We start from the raw sequence: 26,150 nt of genomic DNA on the forward strand, positions 1-26,150 counted from the left end.
AACTTTTAACTTTACTTCATATGTTTTATGGTGTACTATAATTACTGCATTGTTTAAATTTTAACTTTGTCTTTTCTTTCTACCATGTTCTTAAGATTCTATACCTAGCTACTTGTACCTTAGATGGTGCCTTGTGTAGCAACATTATACATTTTTCACTGTATCCCTGTATGTTTGCACTTGAGTACACATGACAATCAAATCCAAATCAAATCAAATCAAATCAAATAAATCAGTTTGAGAGAATGAAAAATAGTCCCAGAAAGCTAAAAGTAATGTGAAAATCAGAAAATAACTCTTTATAAAATCTCTGGAGGAACTTTTTTAAAAAGCACATCATTTTGATTCCTGATAGTTACATAACATTGGTAGAATGCATTGCAAGCTTTCTCTTTATTGTCTTGTAGGACATGGGTGTCACACCAGTATTTATTCACTGTCCCTAGTTGTCCTGGAGAAAGTGATAGTAAGTTGCCTTCTTGAACTGCTGCAGTCCATATGCTGTAGGTACTGTAGTCTTTTTCAGCAGTGGTTAGCGCTGCTGCTTCACAGTGCCAGGGACCCAGGTTCAATTCAACCCTTGGGCAACTTGCGCATTCTCCCTGTGTCTGCGTATGTTTCCTCTGAGTGCTTCAGTTTCCTCCCACAGCCCAAAGAGGCTCAGATTAGGTGGATTGGCCATGGTAAATTGTCCATAGTGTCTGAGGATACGCAGGCTGGGTGGATCAGCCATGAGAAATGGAATTGTGGAGATAGAATAGGGTGGGATGCTCTTTGGAGTCGGAGTGGACTCGATGGGCTGAATGGCCTGCTTTCACACTGTTGGGATTCTCTGATGCTATGAGTCTGTGAAAGTCATAATGTTTCCTGGCTGGGCTATCCAGAAGCAGCATTAATTTTATATGAGGGGCAAAGGTTTGCTTAAGTGAGTCAAATGTAAACATTCTGTTTTATTGCAGCAGAGTGATATGACAACGTTTTGTTTGTCTAGGAGAGATATAGGTGTTTTCTGTGAGACAGTGGTTGAGCCAAAGGATTTAATTTCAGTCTGGCGAAGAAAAAAGTGATAAAATCACAGCCATATCCTTATAACAAAGAATATTTGCACTTTCATACTGGCATTTTGCTACATATTTTATTTCCCAGAATCTTTCTTCTTTATTTTTCAAAAAATACATTTTGAAAACTTGACCTTCATCTCTTTTTGATTGTCACTTTGCTTTTTTGTAAATAAATATTAACTCAACATGTTGTCAGAACTTACAGTGTCTTCTAAATGGTCAGACTAACAAAAAAATACATTGACAGTAACTGTTTAAAGAGTTGCAATTTATTTCACAGAGATTTTAATGTAAGTGATTCATCTTCAATGCTTCTCTGAGTAAAATGTATCTACCCTGTTACTGTTACTTCAGACCAAATATAAACAAAAACAGGAGAAATCCAGAATAGCTGCTAACAGAAATGATGGGGAACTCAAGATTCAAATTGTGTAAATCCATGCAAGACATTAAATTGTGAGTAAATCACATGAAAATCTAAATTTCAGAGCTTGTAGCAGTAATTGATATCAGTGTGTTGCACGCATTACATTTAGAACTTTGTGAATCCTTTTTTATAGATGTGGTCACCATATGCAGGGAGAGAGGTTTGCAGGCAAGCATTTCTTCAGCTGAAGTTGTCCATCTAAGAAGATTATATAGCCTCCCTGGCGTGAGGATATAAGCGTATTGGGGGAATGTTGTCCTGCAGTCAGAATGTAAGAAGCTAGTTAGAAAATGAGCAAACGGGATCTCAAAAATAGCAACCTCCTGATTACTACCAGCATTAGACATGAGTATAGAAATAGAAGGTTAAAGCAGACAAATGTGTGGCGAGAAAGAGTGTATCGAAGGGATGGCATTATATTCCTGGGATAATGAGGTTAGTTTTGGGAGAGTTAGCACCTGTACAGGCTGGACAGGTTACACCTAAACAGCTGGGGTCAATTTCCTTGCAGACAGGTTTACGCTAACGTAGCAGGGGTGTGAGAACCAGAAGGAAATGCAAAAGTGACCAGAAAGGGGAGAGACAGAAAGCACTAGAATATGAACTAGTAAGCTAATGGATGGATTCAGTGTAAGGTGGAAAGTAGTAAAGTCTAAATTAGGATTCCTGTGCCTATATGAGAATGCACAGAATGTAAAGACAGGACTGGTCAGTTGTGGGCACAGGAACTCATGTGGAAATACAATGTTGTGATGATAACAAAGACTTGGCTAAAAGAATGCAAGGTCTGGATATTAAATATATCTAGATATAAGATACTCAGGAATGCTAGAAAAGGGGAGAGGTGACAGAATGCATTAATGAGAACATTGTAATATTGGAGAGAGGAAACATTATAGATGGGTGACAGTAGAATCTATTACGCTGAAGCTAAGGAACTAAATAAAAAGAACAATTACATTGTCCAGTGTAATCTATAGGCCAGCAAATAGTGGAAAAGATGTAGAGAAACAAATTTGCAAGGCAATAACAAAGAGGTGTGAGAATTATAGCCAGTCATAATTGGAGACTTTCATTATCTGAATATAGATTAGGATTGTAGTTTTCTAAAGGCAGAGGAAGAAAGAGTTCCCAGAATCTGTTCAGGAAACTTTTCCATAACAGTATGTTTTCAGTCCAATGATAAAGAAGAAATTGTTAGGTCTGGTTCCTGGGAATGAGTTAGACAAATGGATCAAGTCTGTAGAAGAGCACTTGGAGGACAGTGATCATTGTGGTGATGAAGAGACCATCAATAGTATGTAGCCAGAGCTCAGTAGAATATGCTGATTAGCAGGAGGCACCATTCTGAAATACCTCAAAGTAACAACAGTGGTGAAAACCTATTTGACCCAGGAGGCAAACATTTTTTGAAGGCAAGTGAATTAACCACTTCAAAAACATTACATCATAGAAGTTTTCATAGAATCCCTACAGTATGGAAACAGGCCATTAGGCCCAAAAAGTCCCCACCAACCCTCTGAAGAGTAACCCACCCAGACCCATTCCCCTACCCTATTACTCTACATTTACCCTAGAATAATGCACCTCACCCACATATCCCTGAATATTATGGGCAATATATCTCGGCCAATTCACCTAACCTCCACATGTTTTGGATTGTGGGAGGAAACTGACACAGACACAGGGAGAATGTGCAAACTCCACACAGACAGTCACCCGAGGCTGGAGTCAAACCCAGTTCCTGGTGCTGTGAGGCAACAGTGCTAACCACTGAGCCACCATGCTGCCAACAATCTTAAGCAATTACTATTGGTTAAGAAGAAACAAAGAATCAATTAACAGTTAAAGCACATGAACCAATAAGCAGTCCCAGCACTCCAGAAGGAAACCTTCACTTTAGAGCTGACAAGAGAGGAAACAGGCTGGGAAGAGAGAAAAGATTAGCCAGACTGGAAAGAGGAGAAGGCTCTGTGGTTCCTCTAGGAATAAAACTAGAGGTATCTGAGAGCAAGAGGTAAGCTATACAATAATTTTAGGTTGGAAATGATAGAAAGTGAAAAGGAATACTTTCTCCTCAAAGTGAGCCTTGTTGCCATAGGAGTTGCTCATGAGGCCACAGCAGACAGATCTTGCAGAGTTTATTTTTGTCATTGCATGTCCCAATAATTATAAGCTCAAGACAGAAATGAATGCCCCTATCCTGTAGGATCAGATATCAAAGCTGAAGAAACAAAGGGTACAGACTACAAAGATGAAACAATATGCTCTAAGTGGAACAACTGCTAAGATTGCAGGTACCCCACAAGTAATATTGCAACACAAACAGAATGGAGACATGTTTGTGAAACTTAATCAATGCTCCTCAGTTTGACCCTGTATGTGTATCTTGGCCTCAAAGTCCTTGTGATTGCAGGCAGACAACCTGTTTTAAGAGAACAATTGGTTCAGAGCCAAACCATTGTTGACAGACCAGTTTCTGCGACCCTTAAATTCACCATGGAAAGGAGAATTTGGGGCAACGATCTACCCCAAGCCACCTGTAATTAGTACTCAAAACTCAACAATGGGTACCAAAGCCTGATTGGCAGGAGGTAGAGTTGAAGTATTTTTTCTGTAAATCCGGATGACACATGTTTCGGTATAACGGTTGATGCTTTATTATCAGACAGCCAGCCAGAAATTCTCAGTGACACCAAAGGAGTCATGTAGGCTACCTGTGGTGGCACTTCTCAACAAGTCTCTGCTCCACTCACGAAGGTGGGATATATTATAGGAATAATACAGATGTCGACAAGTCATATGGTTGACTGTCATTGCATTGTTCAAGACATGTAATTACAATTTTACAAAGCCTGGTGATTGTTGATTTCCTGTGGAGGTCACCTTCATTCCCACTCTCGATCGAATTTGAATGTTCTGCCCATGGGGTATCTAAGTTTTGTAGGTTACTTTGCCTCTCTCACAGTCACAGAAACTGCAGAATGCCAGTCAATCCCTCAAAAATATTCCTCCATTCTATTCTAAGTGATTGTGTCTCAAGCCCTTTAATTATCTTTCCATCACATCAATTAGTTAACTAAAAAAAAGGTTTTTGCAATTTCAATTGACTCAACATCTAGCCTTTTCTGAAAGACTTCAACATTTGTCCAGTCCTTTGTGTGAAAGAAGTGCCTCCCGATTTCACTCCTAAATGGCTTTGCACTAATCTTAACAAAATACTTGCGTGTTCTGAATCACCCCACTAAATGAATCAATTATTTCATAACAACATACCAAATCCCTTTATCATCAGAAATGTCTTGTTTATATCCCTGCCCAGATTGCTAAACACAAGGGAATTTAAGTCCAAATGTACCTAAACTGAACCTTTTCACCTTTTCATCATTAACAAAATATTGCTGCTTCTGGATTGTATCCTAACCAAGGTCAACAGATCTCTGCTGAGCATGCTACAGTGCTCAGAAGAGAATACAATACTCTGTATGTGATCTGCTGAAAGTGATGTGTGACCAGAACATTGCTTACTCACTTTTTATATTCCAAACTTATTTAGATAAAAGTCAACATTTTATTTTTTAAAATTATTTTTTCATATTCTTCAACTGGAAGTTTTCCATTGTTTCGGGCTGCAATATGCATGTAAGTGTATGCTACCAAGGCAACTTGTGGGGGCTGTGGGATGGAGGGGTGCTGGTTTAGTTGGCTGGACAGCTGGTGGAGATAAGATTGGCATAGCACAGGGTTTGATTTTCCCTTCAAGCTGGCACAAGTTGGCACCTGCCTCCTTGCCACACCCATGGTGAAAATCATTCTATGATGGGTTTGACCTGCCTTAGGGCTGAGGGCAGAAGGAAAAGAACACTTATCCTTTCTTCCTACATGACTAATAGGCCAACTAGCGGACCGAATGAAAAAGCTGGAATGTCCATGAGAAAATGCAAAAGGCTGTCAAGTCTGAAAGGCTGTGAGGTACACAACACCTTTTGGCAGTATGTTGAAGTTATACATGAAAAAAACAATGAATGTCTTCAGAAACAGAAAAAACTCTGCCTTTATTTTCAATCATAAAACCTTATTGTGACATTAGTGAACAAAAGGAAATACATTACTGTAACACAAGCTATTTCCATTTTGTAAAAATCAGAATTTCAAGATTGAATCTTATTGTGTTTTGTACTTGTTCTCCACTGTGAATTGTATTTATGAAGTTTATTTCAGATTCCTTTCAGGATTTTTTAAACTTCAGTGAGCAAATGGTAACATTGATTTTTGATATCTGAAGTGCTGAAGTTCTTCTAAATTCTGGTAGCTGGTGAGATGAAAGGCTGAATTTTGATCTCTTGCTGACGAATAACATATTGATAGAAAAAGACTTGTGAGAAAATGAAATTGACTACATTTGCTTTGCTAAAAGAAAACAGCTTTTATTCATTTAATCCAAAGAATCTTTGATGTTCCTGCTGAAGTTGTTCTTAAGGATAATTGGTGCATTCACCATGATCTATTTCCTGGATGTCAAGTTTCTTAATTTCCTTCAATCTAACTACAAATAAAGGTGTTTAGTCACCATTCCAATTATTTATGGTAAAATATGTCAGTTTGAGAAGACTAATAATGAAATGACAGGACTAATTCTGATCTGGTCACTTTGATGATAGGGGCTGCGTGCAGTAAATATCCGTAAAGAAGCTATGGGTTTCCAGCCTTTGATTTTTTTTATCCTTTGAATAAATAGATAGAATATCAGGAACTGTAAAGTTGGGTTTTCCTAACTAGTGTTGTCGATTAATCCTTGTCAGGAATACCTATTCAGGAATCCAGGCCTCATGTTAAATCCAAGAGGCAGATTGTTGGAACTGAATTATGTTAATGCTTTGGGCAAAAGCTGGAAAAGATACAAGTTCCATTATATCAGGGATGTAATTAGTCTTAAAGGCATTGGAAGTAAGTATTTTTTAGTGAATAAAATTGATTGCCAACACGTGAATCACAGGACAGTAAGGCCAGCTGCCTGTCCATTTTGCACTGGGTAATTATGTGTTGAGTTTATGCCATTTTGTAAATCTGAGAGCATCATATACATTTTGGTCATTTAGAATCTTCTCATTTACTTAATTTTAAAATACAGAATGCTTTGCCTCTCATCACTCAATGTGCAGAAATACTAAATCAGTGCTCTGAACAAGTGCATTTTATTATTTTGTAACAATGCCAATGTTCTACTCTGTGATTTACTGGTTTTGTAATTTAGAAATGATAGCTCAGGAAGAAATCAAATAGAGTGTGTATCCACTTACTAACATGAGCAGTAAGGCCACATGTCTATTTTAGTTAATGAGTACAATAGCATATCACAAAGCTGGAAATGTAAATGAGCTTCATGGCACATAATCAGAATGTCTGACTGCCTAATTATTTTAGTGTGAATCACAGCTAACTAACCAGATTTTCAAAACCTTGCAATAGAGAGATTGGAATGGCTTTACTTAACTGCATGGCAATTGCTAAAAAAGGATTGCTTATGAAAATCTAGAATGATCTTTTTCTGTGATAAATTATTAAAGAAAGATAGTTTGATTGTTTGTATCAAGCATATGGACATATAAATTAAACTACGAAGCCCACTTATTGCTTACTAGAGGACTTCCTAATAAAAAGATATGGTGGGCAGGAGGCAGGTTCTCATCATGAACCAGAAGTATGCTGCCTGCTATGTTTAACACAACAGGGAATCCATTCAACAGAGCCAAGTCTACATGCAGTCTAATAGGCAGTCCTTGAAGTAACCATTGCAAATCTGCAATCAACCTGGTAAGTATTTAAAATTTCCCTATCTAAACACTGAGCTGGGAGGAAGGTTCAATCTGACACAGATGTGAAACAAGTGGGCATCAATTCCCCCGAATTACTGCTGTCCTTCTTTATCCCAACCTTTCCATTGTAATATTAACTCCTACTGTTCAAGAACACTTAAGTTTCTTGGGTGTAAATTATTTCATACTGTTTATATTAAGGCCATCAGTACAAATGAAGGTTTTGATTTTACCACTCAACATGCAGTAGTATTTATTTATATTTGTATTTAGAGTAACCTAGTATATATGCTACATATACAAACCAGTTTGCTTTATTAACTGGGTAAAGCTGTTCAATGGTCACTGTGATAATTGTGGGGAAATGGTTGCTGCCATTAATTCACCTTTTTCTTTGACTGGGTCAAAAAGCCTGATAGGTGGTAGAGTTTGAGGATAAACTACTATTCAGTCTCAACAAGAAACGGCTAGCAATTTGTGTCCTTGCAATTTGTAACTAGTTCCATGTCAGCAATTAAGTACATTAGTTTGTTTGACATTCACCTGAATTTTAGCAGAAATCAACTAAATGTTAGTTTTGACTGTGTTTATGGAGAATTTATCTCCATTATCCTTGTAAGTTTCTAAAGCCCAGCTGTGTACTAGGTCAATCACTGCCAGTTCCCCTCAATTGCCCAAAGACAGAGGGAAATTACAGGTGCCTGGAAGTCACAGTGAATGGAGGTGTGCACAGTTGCTGCCCATGAAACATGCCCCAACATGTTGGTGACTCGTGGCCAAGATCCAGGTCCAGAAGAACAAACAGCGAATTGGAGTATTCAGGTTACCTTTCATGTCAGGAATTGTCACTGTCTGGTTTCTATCAATGATATGAGATGATGTAAGAATTAGGATGTAAAAGTATACAAATAGGCCTTTTGCATTCACTAATGAAAATCTCATCTTGTTCAATACCTAGTTGAAAATTCAGACATTTTGCTGTCAATGCCAGGAACGTCCTTACTGCCTATCTCCTGCAATATTCAAAACTCTCTTGCCAACACCCACATCGTTAAGTGACTGGGAAAATTCATCCCTTTTTACGAAGACAATGAGGAGACCTGTGGGCATATGTCCACAGGTCATATGATGCTGTGCTAAATCATTCAAACCTGTATGACATTATTAGATTGGCTGGACTTTAGGCCTTACCCTTATAGAACTATTACCTTACACAACAGGTATGTGAACCAATAAGTAATCCAGAAACCTGGGCAAAATAATCAACCCCAGGTGAGATTGACTCACACCTCAGCAGTTGAAGAATTTGAGTTATTTGATAAAAGAATAAATGAAACTCTAATGTCAGTAAAAGTTCCCATGAGGCCTCTCCCATTGTCTATGTTTGATCATCATAAAAATTCAAGCAATTCACGAATGTTGTTTAGCAAATGATGCCTTATGTTCTTAGCTTGCCTAAACAATAGTCCCATCTTTATTAAGATGATAAATTAATACTCATGTTAAATTGAACTCCACCTAAACTGATGATGTTATACAATCTGAAAGGTACTCCAGTGGAGAAATGTCTGTGTGGAGTTTGTACGTTCTCCTGCATGGGTTTCCTCTGGATGTTCCGGTTTCCTCCCATAGTCCAAAGATGTGCAGCTTAGTTGGATTGGCCATGCTAAAAGTTGCTCTGTAGTGTCCAGGATTTGCAGGCTTGGTAGGTTAGCCATGGTAAAATAAAGCCCATGCAGGGTTATGGGTATGAGGTTGGGGGATTGGGTCTTGGTGGGATGCTTTTTGGAGGGTCAGTACAGATTCAATGGACTGAATGGCCTCTTTCTGCATTGTAGGGATTCTATGATAACGTATGCACATTTAAACACAAAACAGAGATTTCAAGGGAAACATTATGATGAAACAGCAAATATTAATTAATAATAGCTTGCATGCTTATATTTGCATAATTTGTATCAAGTTATCGCTTTTAAATAAATAGACTACATTGCAGCAATGTACATTTGGCACTCAGAAGCATAAAATTAATATGTTGAACTGGAATAACACACTTTGAACAACAAGATGAATGTGGCAGCTCTTCTATTAAATTCTTGAGGACTGCTTCAATTCCCTGGCTCATAATTACCAGACCAGAAGCAAAAAAACCATTTTGGATCTGAATACATCTTTCAACGAAGAATATCGTTTTCAATATTTTCGTGACACATTTTTAGTTCAATTTAGCACACAATGAATTCTTAATATGGAGTTATCCAATTAGTGTTAGTAATTTAACTTATTTTGTCACAGTAGACTTATCTTTTCCATTCAACTGCAGTTTTGGAGATTAGATTAAATTAGATTCCCTACAGATGTTTGAGATGATCTTGGATAGTGATACATTTTTGTTCAGAGCTGCATTTTGTATGTCAGATGTAGGTAATTTGACTTTTGTTAGCCACAAATCAAGAAAAAATTATGCAGAAGTCTAAAATGATGACATAATTAATAATAGGTCTTTATGAGAAGTTATTTTCGGAGTGCATATTACTTCAAAAGTAAAATGTAAATGAACCTTTGAATTCAATTTCTAGATTAAGTATTGCTACAGTTTGACATGATAATATTTTCTCAGTGGAAAATCTATTGTATTAATATTTTTGCATTGAGTATAATATTTAAAGAGGCAGGAGAAGTACAAATATGAAATTCAATTTGCATACAAAATAATTATAAAGCAATTGTTAACCTTATGGTTTACCATTTATCTGGCAATTCTTTAACAACGTTGAACTCAACCACTAGTAACAGGCTCAGGTTAAACAGACTGCATGTAACTAGTTCATAAAGTTCTCAAAATGTTTGGCCTTTTCCTACTATTCAAAAGCAATTTAAAAAGATTTTAGGATTTTTTTTATCTTTGAGATTACATGCCTGTTTTTTCAATGACATTCACAAGCAAGGTCTCTATGCATTTCGTCAAATAGCAATTTTGACCACAATCTTGTGACAGTGGGGTGACAAAAACCATTACAAAGGATTACTCGAAATGTCATGCTGATATTTTCATCACTGCATCACTCTTCAGAATATGCAGAAATGGTTAAAACTAATTATTTGCAGATCTGTCAGAAATAATTCACAGGAAAATACATTGAATATTTAACTGTGAATAATAACAAATATTTAGCAGGCTTATGTCAGAAAATTGCTTCAAATTTCATTCCAGGAACTGAGTGCATAGTCTAAACCTGGTTGTAGTAATCAGGGAGTATTCTAGTGTAAGATTTTGCCATCTTGGAACTTGGGCCAAATTTTTCAATATAAGGTGATGCTTCTGACTCAACTTAAAGCCCTGATGTGCCTCAGGACTTGCAAGTAATTCCAACAGGTGCTCATCCACAGCTCTTTCACCATAATTTTAAGTTTTTGCTTACTAAATTTACACTGACAAAATTGCTCTGTAATTCCAATAATAGTCGGATCAGATGTTTGGAACTATAGAGACCTGGGCTGTTTTCCTTGCACTTATCTTGATTTTCACTTGAATTTATTTCAAGCTTTTCACAGCAGATATCATACCAGGTGAAAGTGAGGACTGCAGATACTGTAGATCAGAGTCGACAGTGTGGTGCTGGAAAAGCAGTTCAGGCAGCATCCAAGAAGTAGGAGAATCGATGTTTCGGGCACAAGCACTTCAACAGGAAGGGCTTCCTGCTGAAGGACTTATGCCTGAAATGTTGATTCTCCTGTTCCTCGGATACTGCCTGACCTGCTGTGCTTTTCCAGCACCACACTCTCAGATGTAATACCAGCAAAACACTAAATAAATTAACAATTACCAATGTATCCAAGGCCCAACCACCTTCAACTACTTCATCACTGACCTTCCCTCCATCATAAGGTAATAAGTAGAGATGGTTGTTAATGATTTGATTTGGTTTTATTTTATTTTATTTTATTTATTACATGTGCCGAGCTACAGTGATAAGTTTTGTTTTATGTGTACTATACAATTGCGTCAGTGTAACAAAACAGGGTGGAGGATACAATGTTACAGAAAGCGAGAAGGTGCAGAGAGAGTTCAACATTAGCATTAAAGAAGTCCATTCAAAAGTCTGATAAAAGTGGGAAAGAATGCGTTCTTGAATCTGTTTGTATATGCGTACAAATCTTTATATCCTCTGCCTGACAGAAGAGGGTATAAAAGAATGCAACTGGGTTGGGAGGAGTCTTTGATTATGTTGGCTGCTTTCCTGAGGCACCAGGAAATATTGATGGGATCAATGGCTGGAAGACTGGTTTGCATAATAGACTGAGCTGTGGGAAGAACAGTTGCCATATCAAACTGTAATGCATCCAGATATGATTCTTTCAATGGTGAATCTATAAAGATTTGTAAGAACCTTTATGGACATGCTGCATTTCCTTAGCCTCTTGAGGAAGTAGAGGCCTTGCTGTGCTTTCTTGACCATAGTGTCAATGTGGGTGAGCCAGGAGAGATTGTTGGTGATCATCACTCCCAGGAACTTGATGCTCTCAACCATCTCCAACTCAGCACCATTGATGCAGACAGGGACATGCCCTCCACTTTGCTTCCTGAAGTCAATGACCAGCTCCTTCATTTTGCTGATGGTTGATGGAGAGATTGTTATCTTTACAACATGTTGTTAAGCACTCTGTCTCCTTCCTGTACTCTATATCGTTGCTATTTGGCATCTGACCTACAACAGTGGTGTCGTCAGCAAACTTGTAAATGAAGTTGGTGCAAAATCTGGCCACACAATCTTGTGTGTATAAGAAATACAGTAAGGGACTGAATCAGCAGCCTTACAGGGCACTGGTGTTGAGGGTCATCGTGGAGGAAGTATTGTTGCCTACTTTTTCTGACAGTGGTCTGTTGGTCAGGAAGTCGAGAATCCAGTTAGGTTGGGGGAGGGGCGGAGAGAACAAACCTAGGCTCTGGAGTTTGGAGACTAGATTGTTTGGAATCATGGTGTTAAAGGTGAAGCTGTAGTCAATAAGTAGGAGCCTGACATGGGTATCCTTGTTATCCAGACAGTCCAGGAAGATGGCATCTGCCATGGACCTGTTGCGTGGGTAGGTGAATTGCCAGGGATCAAGGCAACCTGGGAAGCTGGAGTTGACGTGACCCATGACCAACCATTGATTGCACAACATTCTGCACAATTATGACTCCACAGATTTACAGCAATCTATTTCCATATACAACAAGACCTGGAGGGGAAGGGCAGCAGGTTTAGGGAACCATGGATATCAAGGGACATCAAGAATCTTGTGAAGAAAAAGAAGGAAGCCTACATCAGGTACACCCTTCAAAAGTATACAGACTGTAAAAGGTTGCTTAAAAAGCCAATGATGAGGGAAAAAGGGGCCAAAAATATCTTTGCAGATTGGAGCAAGAAGTAACCCAAGGCTTTTTATAAGCATATTAAGAGTGTACAATTACCAGGGAAAGAGTGGGACCTATTAAAGACTTAAGGGGCCATCTGTGTATGTAACCAGCTAACTTGAGTGAAATCTTAAATGAATACTTCTCATCTCTAATTACAGAGGAGAAAGACATTGCTGCCAGGGGTATTAGTTGGGATTATTAAAGCATTAAGATTAATAAAGAGGAGGTATTAGATGTTTTAGTGGGCATACAGGTGCATAAATCCCCAGGATCTGATGAGATGTATCCCAGGCTGGGATGGAAGACAGAATAGGAGATTGCTAGGGCCCTGGCAGAGATATTTAATACTTTGCTAGCCATTGACTAAGTTCCAGATGCCTGGAGGACAGCTAAAGTAGTTCCTTCATTCACAAAGCACTAAAGGGATGGGCCAGATAATTATAGCCCCGTTAGCCTGACGTCAGTTGTAAGGAAATTATTGGAAAAAGTTCGAAGGACAAGATTAATCAATACTTGGAAAGGCAGGGACTGATCAGGCATTATGAACTCGGACTTGTGAGGGGAAGATCCTCTGTGACTAACTTAACTGGATATGTTGAAAAGGTGACAAAATGTATTCATGAAGGAATACATGAAGGAATACTTACCTTGACAAGGTCCCTAATGGAAGACTGGTCCAAAAGGTAAGAACTCATTGGATCCAAGGCAAGTTGGCAAACTGGATCCAAACTTGGCTTACAAAAGGAGGCAAAGGGTGATGGTGGAGGGTTGTTTTTATAATTAGAAGTCTGTGAGCAGTGGTTTACCTGTGCTGGGACCTTTGCTATGTACATTAATGACTTGGACATGAAAGTTGCAAGTTTAATTATTAAGTTTGCAGATACCTCAAACATTAGGGTATTGTTGATAGTGAGGAGGATGGTCTCAGGCTACAGCCAGATATTGATCAGCTGGTAAATTGGGCAGAGCAATGGCAGGTATAATTAATAAAAGTTATATACAGGAAATGGTAGGTCACTGGGAGTAGTGAGGAACAAAGAGACCTTGGTATTAAAGTCCTTAGATCCATAAAGGTGTCAGCACAGGTAGACAGGATGATGAAGAAGGCACCTGAGATGCTTGCCTTCATTAGCCAGGGTGTAGACTATAGGAGCAAGGAAGTTTTGTTACAACTATATAAAACATTGATTAGGTCACAAAGGGAACACTGTGTGCAGTTTTTGTTGCAAAATTTTCAGAAGGACGTGATTGCACTAGAGAGAGAGGGCACAAAGGAGATTCACCAGGATGTTGCCTGGGCTGAAAAATCTTAGTTATGAGGAGAGACTGGATAGGCTAGCTATGTTTTCCTTGGAGTAGAGGAGGCTGAAGGGAAATCTGATTGAGGTATACCACATTATGAGAAGCATAAACAGAATAGATTGTGAACTTCTCTTCCCCAAGGCAAACCTGTCTAAGACCAGAAGCCAGGTGTTTAATGTGAGGAGCAAGTGGGTTATACGAGTTCTCAGAAAAAAAAATCACCCAAAGGCTGGTAGATGTATGGAAATGCTGCCTGAGAGCTGGTGAAGGCAGGTACACTCACAACATTTAAGAAACATCTGGATGAGTATTTAAGATACTGGAGCGTAGCAGGCAATGGACCAAGTGCAGGTAAATGAGATTAGTGTCATTTAGTGTTTGTTCGTTGGCAGAGACATGATAGGCCAAGAGTCTGTTTCTATTCTGCATGATTTTATTGCACCTTGATCATTCACTTCCTTCACCATTGAAACATAATAGCAGCAATATGTACCATCAACAAGATGCACTATAGCAACTCACAGACATCTTAAACCGCACCCTCCAAACCTGTAAACGCTATTGCCTTGAAGGAGAAGGGTGCAGAAGAATGGGAACACCATCACTGTGAGAGCTTCCTGTCAAAACCCCTCACCATCCTGATTTGGATTTGTAACACTGTTCTTTCCCTATTGTTGGCTCAATACTTGTAAGCCCCTTCCTAACAGCACTAGGGCTGCCCCTAACTCCAAGTACTAAAGTAGATCAATCAGGCAGCTCAAAACCTTCCCTTGGGCATTTAGGGATGGACAGTATATGCCGGACTAGTCAGGATCCCTGTATCCCGTAAATTAATAAAAAATGTCCCATCCTAACAATGCTCACCCTAACCCAGCTATATTCACTCTGTCACAGCAATGTTCACCTCACTTCTAGCAATTTTGAGCCCTCCTCGAAAAAATGCTCACCCTCCCTGCTCTGCTACCTCATCCTCCACTGGACAGTGCCTACCCCCTCCCATACCCAACTAATCATCCAGAATCCCTAGATCCTAGCCAATAGTTATTGGAAGATTCTGCATTTTGCAGGAGGGTTTCATGGAGTGAGGAAGGGGTGAGCCCTTTCAGCAGAATACAGGAAGGGGGTGACTGCTGGTAGCAGGGTGTTAGAATGAGATTAATAGTATCAGAGAGACAGGGTGAATATTGTCAGGGGTAAAGCAAAAAGTGTGAATACTGTTGAGGTGTGAGGGAATGGATGAATACTGTCAGGGGTAAGTGAGGGGGGGATGAGAGGGATGGGTGAATATCGTCAGGGGTATGGGACATAGATGACAACAGATAGCTAGTTGAGGGAGGAGTATGAACACTGCTGGATGTGAGGAAAGGAGGTGAATACTATCAGGGATGGGCTGTAATGGAGGCATGGTTAATATTGTTCAGAGGTCAGGAAGGAGTATGAACTCTATAGTAATAGAGTCTATTTACTCTCTTTAAAATCTAGTAGCTCATTGCAAAGACGAGCAGAGGCATTCACTTGGTGACACCGCTCTATTGGCCTGGAGACTTCTTTTTCAAAATTTGCCATTTTGCCACATGACTTCTCTTCTGAAGTCAACATGCTAGTGGCCCCAACCATCTGCTTCTGTAGTTCATAAAACATAACTTGGTAAACATTCAGCAATTAACCTTCCAACTAGTTGATCGAGTTATTTAACTTGAAACAGATGTTTTCTGGAAAGGCTGTCCTTCGTTTAGTGTTCAAAATGATTTTCTGACCTTTTCTAAAAAGAAAGATCACATTTGTAGAACTGAAACTAATATCCATTTCCCTCCACTTTTGAACCCAAGTTCACTAACAGCAATAAAAGTAACATATTATAACCTTCAACACACATTTGCTTATGTACAAGCAATGATGATTAAATTTCAAACTACATTATGTTCTGATGAAAGGTCAATAACCTGCATCATTAATAATGTTTCTCTCTCCAAACTTGCTGCCAAACCTACGATTTCCAACAGTTTCTGTTCTTACTTTGGAAGTATTTCAATGTCTGTGAGGCTGGTTAAAATATCTTAACAATTTCTGATTCACAATTGAATTTAGTTTAGAAATAAATAGTTAAGCTCCACATTGTATCTTCTGTCTTTGATTGATTTCTAGTCTATTTACACCAAAGATATGCAAATTATCTTATTTCCCGCAATCTATCACAGCATTTGGTATGAACGCTTTTATGAATGTAAGAAATCTGTGCTCTGAGAAAAAGACATAATCTCATCACATCCCAGAGATGTAGATTGTGCCAGTCCACTGTGCTGTGTAGAAACTCAGCTGATATACTCTCATCATCGAACCATCAATTCTATCAATTAAACTGGAACAGAAAAAAGAATATAACTTGACATTTATGGTTTAGAAATCATAGCTTTATATTTTAAGACACGGTTGTTGGTTTTACTACTAACTCTGTTTCAGCAGTCGAGTCATTGCTGCACATACATGCAGATGGGATCATAGAGTCATAGAGATGTACAGCATGGAACCAGACCCTCAGTCCAACTTGTCATGCCAACCAGATATCCTAAAAGAATCTAGCTCCATTTGCCAGCATTTGGCCAAAATATCCCTCCAAACCCTTCCTATTCATTATTTCCATCCAGATGCCTTTTAAATGTTGTCATTGTACCAGCCTCCAGCAATTCCTCTAGCAGCTCATTGCATACATGTCCCACCCTCTGCATGAAAACGTTGCTTCGTAGGTCCCTTTTAAACCTTTCCCGTCTCATCCTAAACCCATGTTTTGGACTCCCCTAGCATGGGGAAAAGACCTTGAATACTTACCCAATCCATGGCCCCTCATGATTTTGTAAACCTCTAAAAGGTCTCCGACATGCCAGGGAAAATAGCCCCAGCCCATTCAGCCTCTCCCTATAGCGCAAACCCTTTAATCCTGGCAACATCCTTGTAAATCTTTTTTAAACCCTTTCAAGTTTAATGTAAGGAGAACCTGGCCAAACCAGGGCTTACAATAGAAGTTAGAAATAGTATTAGATGAAAAAAAGACAGGCATTAAAATTGGCAAGAAAGTTCAAAGTTTGGGAGAAGATTTGTAGCTCGGGTGCTCGTTGTTGTGGTTCTGTTCGCCGAGCTGGGAATTTGTCTTGCAAACGTTTCGTCCCCTGTCTAGGTGACATCCTCAGTGCTTGGGAGCCTCCTGTAAAGTGCTTCTGTGCTGTTTCCTCCGGCATTTATAGTGGCCTGTCTCTGCCGCTTCCGGTTGTCAGTTCGAGCTGTCCGCTGTAGTGGCCGGTATATTGGGTCCTGAACTGACAGCTCGAACTGACAACCGGAAGCAGCAGAGACAGGCCACTATAAATGCCGGAGGAAACAGCACAGAAGTGCTTCACAGGAGGCTCCCAAGCACTGAGGATGTCACTTAGACAGGGGACGAAATGTTTGCAAGACAAATTCCCAGCTTGGCAAGAAAATAACAACAGACCTGAGGATTGGAAACAGTTTAGACACAAGTTAAGGAGGACCAAGGGATTGATTAAGAAGGGGGAAATAAAGTATAAAAGTCAGCTTTTTACAGGGAACGTAAGAACTGACTAAAAATTTCTATGGGTATGTAAAGAGAAAAAGATCAGTGAAAACTAATGCAATCCTTCACAGTTAGAAAAGGGATAATTTATACTTACAGATCTAGGCCTAAGATATGTGTCTAAACGGGCACTTTTTGGGCTATCTTTTGAGATGGACTGGTAGCATCTCCAAAGTGAGTTGTAGGATGAAATGTCTCTTTTTACGTAAATGGTGAGTTTCATTCTCTTTGTTCTTTCGTCGGAATATGGAGATGCTGTAGATGAAATTAATTAATATTATTTGAATTTTATCACAATCAGCTAAGTAGAATCTTCACAGCACCTCATTGTGTCAGTGACCCGGGTTCAATTCCACGCTCTGGTGACTGTCTGTGGTGACTGTCTATATGGGTTTCCTTCAAGTGCTCTGGTTTCCTCCCACCGTCCAAAGATGTGCAGGTTAGCTGGATGGGCCATGCTAAATTACCCATTGTGTCCAGGGATGTGCAGACTCGATGGGCCACCCATGGGAAATGCAGGGATGGTGGGATGCGCTTCGGATGGTTGGTGTGGACTTAATGGGCTGAATGGCCTGCTTCCACACCGAAGGAATTCAATGAGTCTTCTCACAAGGCTTCTTGAACAAAACTGTATTAAAACTTTCACAGTCTCACCCCAAAGATATCAGTTCTTTCAGATCATACTGATCCTCAGTTTGCAACCTGTAATTTTGAACATTTCTGTGTACTGTTGATGGTTTGTCAAGGCTTCAGTACATCACGGATATCATTTTTATTCTAGCTTGTATGATTGATTTGTTGTTAATTGTTAAGTTGCTGAAGTCAAATTTAACTCCTGAGGTAACATCAATAAAAAGGAAAATCAGATAGAATGCATATAGGTAACCGATTTGCTGCCAGATTTTGTGCTGTCACCTAATTCCAATTCATCCCTCCAGTTGATAACATTGCAAATTATTAAAGCAAGAAAATCAGACATTAGAATCCAGAACGAAATGCCGACAAGAGAGTCTAATTTTTACTGTCAGTGCTGCCAGCTCTTATTTGTATCCCAGGTTCTTTCTCTCACCAAACAGAATAGTAATTCAGATTAATAACTTTTTTATTCCTAATGCCTTTCTGATTTGATTCTTCACTGGCAACTCACATGATTGGCAACTCTCAATCATGACCCTAAAAACAGCATTTGAAGTGGATAGTTACATCTTTGACTGGAACACTTGCTAAAGTGTTTAATGAACTTAATGTCAAAGTGAACATTTGTACAACTCAATCAAATCACTCTACATTTTAGGGTTACCTGGTTCATTTATGCTTTTATATCTCAATTAATTTGTTTTTCCCAATTATATCTGTTAATCTTTTGAACTGCATTTACCATGGTTATTTTTAAAAGAATGTTTCCATTTGAAAATATTTCCACCAAATGCAGACAGGCACAGCATTTGTCGAAGACTACGAAAAGAACTGCTCCAAGAAGGTAAAGGTGAAGTGTTATACCAAAACTTTCAAAGATTCCAAGAACAGCACTATCTAGTTTAGTGATTGAGAAGTTACTTCAGTTTATATGTATGCCTTCAGCCTTTGATCAAGTGGTCACTGAATGAACATTAAATTTTATTTCAAAACAATTCCCCTATATTTCTTGTCATTCTTCTCTTAACTACACACAGGAAAGGCCAAAAGCACAACACCATGATGGCCACCACAGGTATGGCAAAAAGACTGGTTCTGAGTCACCCCAGTCAGAACAGGGATCAGTTTGTTGGCACCAGACTCATCCACATTGGCAATCCAACCAACTGAACTAACTCACCAACTATAGCCACATTCTAATTCTAATTTAGCCTTTGACCTGCATTTTTGACACCATTCTAATTAACACCCTCCGTTAACCACAAGCAGCTGAATCGGTGTATGGCAGTAAGAGGGATCTTGCGTCAGCATTATTAAGGCAACATCATCCAACTTTTGGGTTTCTTGCTAATTACTTTCTACTTGCTCCTGCTGAGTTTGTGGAAGTATGAAATATTTGGAAGAGTTCAAAAATGTTGGCAAATTCTGTGCGGCATGATGCTGGATGTTGAGAAGGCTTTAGTTACTACTGTAATACTGCAGAGCACAAAACTTACCTTTAGGCAAGTTGAAGCCTCCTAGGATTCAATAGCAAATGGAGATAAAAAGGACAGATCAAAGAGGTCAATCTGCTTGTGGATGAAGGAGAGCTGTTAGCAGGAGATTTCATCCATCTAGAGTCTGTAAGCAACACTTTTCTTACCTGCACCCATGCAAAAAGCTGAGTTTCAGTAGTGACACGTAACCAAGAACATAACCACAGAACTGGGTTGTCTCTTCAAACTCGGCCATTAGCCATGGAACACAGCTAGCGCAATGGTACCAGTTGATTTCAAGGTAACGTGAATTTTTGCTGGCATTTCCTTCCAGACTCGAAAAGAAGTTACAGCAAACATTTGTCTGTTCCCTATTCAATGCTACATCTGAGAGATGACAGAGGCTCTGTACAACAGAATAAAGGTGATCTAGGTGCAAATTATTGCAGATGCTGGAATCTGTACTGAAAACAACAAATGCTGGAAATCACAGCAGATCAGGCAGAATCCATGGAAAGCGAGGAAGTTAATGTTTCGAGTCTGAATGATTTCCATTGTTTTGCCTCTAAGCAGAGAGAAGGAAGAGCATTTGCTGGCTTTGCCAGTTTAGTAGCACCCCCACTGTGCAGGGAGTGCTTGCTACCTTTGTGTGTACCACATTTCTATAGCACGATGTATTGAAACCATAAAATGTCTTACTTACTCAAGAGGTAGATTAGATTCCCTACAGTACGGGCACAGGCTATTCGGCCCAACAAATGGGCAATTTAGCATGGCCAATTCACCTGACCTGCTCATCTTTGGATTGTGGGAGGAAACCAGAGCACCCAGAGGAAATCCACGCAGATGCGGGGAGAATGTACAAACTCCACACAGACAATTGCCTAAGGTTGGAATTGAACCCAGGTCCCTGGTGCTGTGAGGCTGCAGTGCTAATCACTGTGCCATCCTTACAAAGGTCAAAGGTAATTGGTGTGCAACTGTTAACAGCACATCATGACACTGGATGTCCAATATCCTGGCAGAAAGGTTAATCATTCATTTTGTGCCATCACTGTTCCAGCAATCTTTCAACTACTAAACTCAGATGTTGCATGAGAAACCCTCCAGTTATCGCTGCAATAGGCTTCCCAATTCATACTAGTCTGTTAAATGCTCCAGAATCTGTCTATCATGATGGGATAGTGTTCACCCTCCTGAGTTTAATGATTACTTTAGCCAGAGGAGAATGATGAAGAGGAGGAGGAGAACGTGAGAGAAATCTGATCCATCCATATTTTGAATAGGCTGTCAGACACATGTGACAGTCAGGCACATCACCAGACCCTGGCTCACCTAAAAAAATTAAAAAATCACCATTACTCAAAGTTTCCTAACGTTACCATCTAATAATGACCAATATTCATAGCTTCCTCATGGCCACAGGCCTGAAATAAAAAACACCATTTATGTTGATATTTCAGTATGATTTAAGTGTAGCATAAATTAGCTATATGGATTTAGTTTTCTTTAAGATCTCCAGTAGGTTTATTTATAAGTAAACAAATACGCACAGCACAAAGAAGTCTCCAGATACAATGTGTGCATAGAGTGCTGCAGTCCAGAAGTATGTGGTGATGAGACTTAAAAGAAATCTGTTCAAGAAACATCATTCCAAAAAGTGATAACTCCAATCTGCTCTATTTCCAAAGATTGCAATCATTTTTACAAATGCAAACACATAAAGGGAAGTTAATAGCATAATTAGTTACACATTGATAGGGATTGTGAAATTTACAAGAAATCTCAAAGTTTTGGTTGCACATCTCTTCCAAACCTTGTTAGGGATAATTTTCTGGAAGTGTGGATTTCACCCTCAGTTGTTCTTGACTGACAGACATGCCATCAGTCTTGATTATTGTTCCAGCATATTGTTTTTGTCTGGTGTGCTCAGTCATTTTTGCTGTGCACAATTTGTTATTGCACAGTTGCTGTAACTAGTTTCTGTTCCTCTTTAGTGCTGCATCATTACGTGTTGTGAAATCCTAAATCCTGTACACTTTGAAACCCCTGCAGCTTCCATGTCCCCATTGTGGGATGTCTGACTTTTTAACGTAACTCCACACAAACATATGGGTCATGCACCATCTTCGCCCTTGCTTGTTTGTTGCAAAGTACTTCCTACAGCTTGGAAAATTTGGATAGATGGTAGCTTGGTAATGTTGTTCTCATTTGCCTTCTGGACATGATGACATGATCTCTGCTGGCCCCGATGTGGAGACCTAGCTCTGAGATGTAACATGCCAACATGAAATTCTTGTATCTGTGTCTGACAGGATGAGTGATTTAATGGTGTGAACTAGTTGCCCAGTGAGACTGAACGAGGCCAGTGTGGTGAGGACATCACACGGTTCACACCCATTTGCCACATATATCCCCCTAAAAGATCTGCCCATAAACTGTGGTCTATTGTTAAAAACAGACTGAATATGGCACTAAACATGTCTGCCATGGACATGCTTGAAGTGTTTTTCATTTCTCTGACAATTGGAGATTTGGAGAAATAAAACGAAGATAAAGTTACCTCCATTCATAATAAAGAGATCAAATGGTGATCTTGGACAAAGGAACCAACAGAATCTTGTGGGTAAATGCATTCTCTTCATTGCTGTAGCTAGTGGCTCTAGCATGTCCTAGACATCCTCACTAACCTTTTCATATCACCGTTAATCCCTGGCCAATAGTCTCACCCATACTATACCTATGTGACCTTGATAAAATGGTGACAGTCTGTCCTGGCAGACAACTTCAGGTACAAATACTCTATTTTCCTTTGAGGATATTGCCTGTCAAGTTGCTGAGCTCATTTCTGTAAGGCCAGAGAAATTGGAAAGTGTTTGTCACCTCATTTATCATGTCAGATCTCTCTTTAAGATATTTTATTTTAAATCAACCTGTTCAGAGATGTTATTGCATGGGCCTGCTACCTTAGAGGTAGGGACACTGCAATTGAGCAACCAGAGTTCTCAGCTCTTTCTTCAGTAATAACCTTCTACATTATTTCCAGATGCAGATTACAGGTTGTTTTTAATTGCAGCTGGTCACGTTTACTGATTTTGACTACTTGTGTGAAGGTATTAAACCTTTTGGACAGCATCCAGGTTCTCTTGTCAGATTGATGATTCTCAGCTGTTGTCTGGAGGGCCACACAGCTTGTGAAGGAAGAAACAAGCTCTTGCAATAAAGCTCCGAGCAAAGCAAAATGTCTTGGCACTTGTGGTACCATTTCTACCACCTCCACGTGGTCTTGATTTGTCTCCAAGGAACTACAACATTAGCTATGGCCAGAATACATTGCCTTTTTAAGAGATGCAGTCTGGTTTTAAGTAATGCAGCTTAGCTTTAAATGGTGCTAGTCCTCCATGATCTTGCCCCCTGTTAAAACATGCAGCCTCTCGGTATGTTTAACATTGGTTGCATGGCACAATTGTCATAACAAGCAGCTGCTGCAAAGCTTCATTCTTTTCAAATGGCAAGGTATAATCATGTATCAGGTTCCCTGGTCTGAATCTAATGTTTATTTCAAATATACCAAGTTCCACAGAGAGAATATTTCTCTGCAAAGCATGGAGAGATCTCTCATCATATCTCACAAACAGTTCAGTAACTACCTACCCAGCATCTGTAGTGCCCCCTCTCTGATTCTAGCCCCATAGTACCACTTGTTGATCCTGGAACAATTCACCAATGTCAGGATCCTGGATTGGTGTCTTTAAAAGCAACCAGACAAGTCCTGTTGGCCCTGCACAGTTCTTGGCATTGTTCTGGACATGGCAGAGAAAAGAATTTGTGAGCGGCACAGTGGCACAGTGGTTAGCACTGCTGCCTCACAGCGCCAGAGACCTGGGTTCAATTCCAGCCTCAGGTGACTGACTGTGTGGAGTTTGCACATTCTCCCTGTGTCTGCAAGGGTTTCCTCCGGGTGCTCTGGTTTCCTCCCACAGTCCAAAAATGTGCAGGTTAGGTGAATTGGCCATGTTAAAATTGCCCATAGTGTTAGGGGCAGAGGTAAATGTAGGGGAATGGGTCTGAGTGGGTTGCGCTTTGGCGGGTCGGTGTGGACTTGTTGGGCCGAAGGGCCTGTTTCCACACTGTAAGTGATCTAATCTAAAAGAACCCTGCGTTTTGGGCTGGGATCTGGAGATCTTGCTGAATGGGTGGTGTAGGGAAAGGATGTCCCCTTTCTCCAGTATCAGCAAAAGAGGCTGTGACACCAGACCATGCTAGCCTGGTCCTTGTTTGCCACCCACGTCAGTGGTGTCTCAGCCACTTGAAGAAATGCATAGCACAGTAAAAAAAAAGGTCAATGACATTCTCAACTTCAGCAGTGTGATATTCACTTTTCTCAGAAACATCACACTCAGTCAATCTCTGCTACTACACACGTCTACCACCAAGAGTCACATTTTACCACTGATGGTACCTGCTGCAATAGTTACCCTCATTCATCGTCATCCATCCCCAACATTCAACACCTCTAATCTTGCATACTCCCTGCACTCTCTACTCACTCACTCAGGACACATCTGCACTTGCTGCAAGTGCAACAGCTGGGCCACCCACTTTCATCTCCCTTACTACCTGCCTCTCTCATTTCAGGTGATACAAAAGTCCACATTAGAGCAAAAAGAGTCAAGCTGCCTGACATCCAGCTCCTCACCACTGAGAGGAGAGCACCCTGACTCTGATCGGCCAAGCCCCTGGACTGATACCAGAGGTTGCTCTTGAATTCCTGTGCATGAATTCCCTGTCTAAGGATTATCTCTTTTGACTTGACTGAGGACTGCTAACAACCCTGACAACTTCCTGGATTTGTGCCTGTGCTAAATGGCAATGCAGTGCAGCAGTATTGTGCAACAAAAATAGAAATTACTGGACAAACTCAGCAGGTCTGGCAGCATCTGTGGAGAGAAATTAGAGTTAACATTTCAGCTCCAGTGACCCTTCTTCACCATTTTTCTTTCAGGTCACTAGACTGAAACGTTAACTCTGATTTCTCTCCACACCTGCTGCCAGACCCGCTGAGATTTTCCAGTACTTTCTGTCTTTGTTTCGGATTTGCAGCATCTGTAGTCCTTTCATATCTTTTTCTCAGCAGTATTTTGTGCTTGGCATGTCTTGCTGACGACGCAGGCACAAAAAGGCCAGGCAGGGCAAGGCAGGGATGCTGAGAGCATCCAGGCAGGTTCAAAGTGAGTGAGTACTGAAGGTCCAAGCAAACTCCTAGCAATGCAACTAGGTCAAGGCAATGAGCTGAGTCCAAATATTGTTTCAGCATTACAATATTTCACACCAAGGTGTACATTGAAGTGTATAAGTGCGCTGTAAATGGATTGGAGATGTGCCATGAGACTCCTAAGAGGCTGCCATATGTTGGATGACAATGTCCATGGACATGGGTTGGGTAAGGCCAATGCCCATGAAGCATGTCTTGAGAAACTTGTGCCTGGTCTCCAAGATGGAGGTCCATTGGAGCATGTGACAAGCAGAATTCAACAAGTACCTGTTCTGACTTTAATGATGAAAATTGTCAACATTTAGTTTGCTTGTGGCTGGTGATAGGAAAGGAAGTTGTACATTAATGCAGCAAGATTTGCAGTTAATAAGTTTGATAATAGGCAACTTGTTGCTTGCCTAGTAAGAATCTTGTTCAGTTGTCTGACACACAGTTAAAAGATGCAGTGAGGTCTTCCCCATGTGGCCTCGCATGAATCTGTAACATTTCTTACAGTAGCCCATGTCATTTAGGATACTATAAAATTCTGCCTCTGTGTCCAAACTTTGGCTATCCAACTTAGTATCACTCACTATGATTTAATGTTCACGTGAACAAGAGAAATAGACAAGCTGAAATTTGGTGAAATTGACACTTAAATTTCTAAATGTTCTGTTAATGATATATTTATTTCAGTGTTGAAAATAAATAAAACAAGTTGCATTGCAGATCTTTTCATTTATATAATTCATGCTAATAAGCATCTCTACAAATAATTTTGCACAACCATTATCCAGCATCATAGAACTCAAATATAACGATGTCACTTACCACATAGTAAGTACATTGTCTATTTAAGGCAATTCAGTAGGATTTTTGCATCTTGTTAAAACATAATTATTTTAATTACTTAATCCTTTCTGCTTATCACTGTAAAAACTGATTTCAGACAAACTCAAGTGTTATCAAGTTGTCTTTCATTTTGTGCACCTATAACTATTCATGTAGCTTGTAAGAGCAGAGCACTTCAAGTATTGCAGTGTCCTCAGACATTGGCAGTGATTTGTAAGGAGAATGCAATGAACTGACAGCGCAATGATGAGTCTGCAGGCAATTAATGTAGGAGTGTTGAGATTTATTGGCCTGACTCTTCTCCAGGATGCTGTTTCTTCAATGTGAAATGAGCAGAGGT

General features: G+C 39.8%; 1 protein-coding gene across 3 annotated transcripts in view; it reads left to right on the forward strand.

Annotated features, from left to right (window-relative positions):
* LOC140463959 (alpha-1,6-mannosylglycoprotein 6-beta-N-acetylglucosaminyltransferase B-like) overlaps positions 1-26,150 on the forward strand; it is an 864,396-nt gene that overhangs the window by 349,386 nt on the left and 488,860 nt on the right. The window lies entirely within an intron of this gene.

This window comes from Chiloscyllium punctatum, chromosome 39 (assembly GCF_047496795.1).
Source record: "Chiloscyllium punctatum isolate Juve2018m chromosome 39, sChiPun1.3, whole genome shotgun sequence".
NCBI lineage: Eukaryota > Metazoa > Chordata > Chondrichthyes > Orectolobiformes > Hemiscylliidae > Chiloscyllium > Chiloscyllium punctatum.